This window comes from Trichechus manatus, unplaced genomic scaffold (assembly GCF_000243295.1).
Source record: "Trichechus manatus latirostris isolate Lorelei unplaced genomic scaffold, TriManLat1.0 scaffold00108, whole genome shotgun sequence".
Lineage (NCBI taxonomy): Eukaryota > Metazoa > Chordata > Mammalia > Sirenia > Trichechidae > Trichechus > Trichechus manatus.
The window spans coordinates 3,468,924-3,470,372 of NW_004444044.1; the positions used below are offsets into that span (position 1 = coordinate 3,468,924).

The 1,449-nt window shown below is 38.2% G+C and overlaps 1 protein-coding gene across 3 annotated transcripts in view; it reads right to left on the reverse strand.

The window, feature by feature from the left end:
- SLC4A4 (solute carrier family 4 member 4) overlaps window positions 1-1,449 on the reverse strand; it is a 410,477-nt gene that overhangs the window by 266,915 nt on the left and 142,113 nt on the right. The window lies entirely within an intron of this gene.

Genomic DNA, 1,449 nt, shown 5'->3' on the forward strand with positions numbered 1-1,449 from the left:
CCTTATAAAGCAGTGAATACACATTACCCAAGGTAACATGCACAATGCATGCAGCACAGTACTTGGCTCACAGTGGGCACCAAGCAAATGTCACTTCTCTCTTTCCCTTCCCAACTTCCCAGTTTGAATCCTGTATTGAAATTTTTTTCTATACAAATTATCTATGAGCTTAGAATATGTACTGAATTTCTTAACTGTATTTATTTTACATTTAAATTTATATTTTCTTTTTTTTTTAATAAAATGTCCACTGTGGGATATGTAATGTTGGAAGAAGATTAATCAGGAAAATTGATTTGTTTGACTTTGTAAGTACCCTAATTGGTACAGGCCTCAATTTCCTCACCTATAAAATGAGAAGACAGGATAAGATGCTCTCAAATAAATCTATGATTTAACCTGATAATTGTCCAAATCCTTATGTGGAAGGTGCTCTGGGCCTGAGGAATGAGGTAAGCCAGAATCCATAAAAGAAATCCAAGGTACATATGCCAGAGTCAGCAAATATAAACAGCAAATCTGAAAGGACCAGAAGGAGGAATCAAGATCAAATTACCAATTAAGACTGAGAAGCTAGGAAAAACTGAGATAAAAGTAATCTGATGTTGACAGATAAGTGAATCAGTAGGACCTAAAAAAGGTCAAGGCAAACAATAAATATAAATACCCAAGCGGTCTACTAATGTGAAAATGGACTAAAGAAAGAAGTACTATTGTTTGGGTGTGGGGTGAGAGCGTGGGGATGCATTTGTTTTCAATAACCTTTAGGGTAGACTCATAGGAAACTGAAGTCCCTCCAAACCAAGCTACAGACATTGGCAAAATTTTCCTGGGTGATCAATGAAGTGTTTGAAGCAGCTGGCCCTCATACCCTCAGAGGAAATGGGTCTGTATAGCTTCAGGCGCATTCATTCTTCAGGATGGGGTTCTGCATGTGCTGTCCTGCCTAGAGATAGCACAGGGCACTTATTTCAGCAAGTAACGCCATCCTGAGTCAGCAGTAATCACAGACGGAGTAAGGGAATCAGAATGACAAGATCTGGGTCCCATTCTCAGCTCCAACTCTGACTGAGAAAACCCTCTCTTCTCCCTTTGATTCAGCTTCCCCATCTGACTGATATATAATAACAGCAGGAACAGTGAAGAGACTACTAAAGGCACATCCAGGGATGGTGGAACTGAATTTTGCTCTTCTGGCTTACAAAGAGCTATTCAGAAATACAAAACAGTGCTATTATATTAAATGATCTATTGATGTACTATTCATTCTGACACTTTTGATCTTATCTTTGAGAAGTATTACCAACAAATTTTCAAAAGCAAAGGCTGAAAAAACTGAATTTGGCATTCCTAGAGGGAAAAACTAATCCTTCATGATATTCTCACATTTTATTTACCCTGTTATTTAGTCAGTCAAAGAGGTGTATTGAGCGCTAGCTGGGAGTGTTT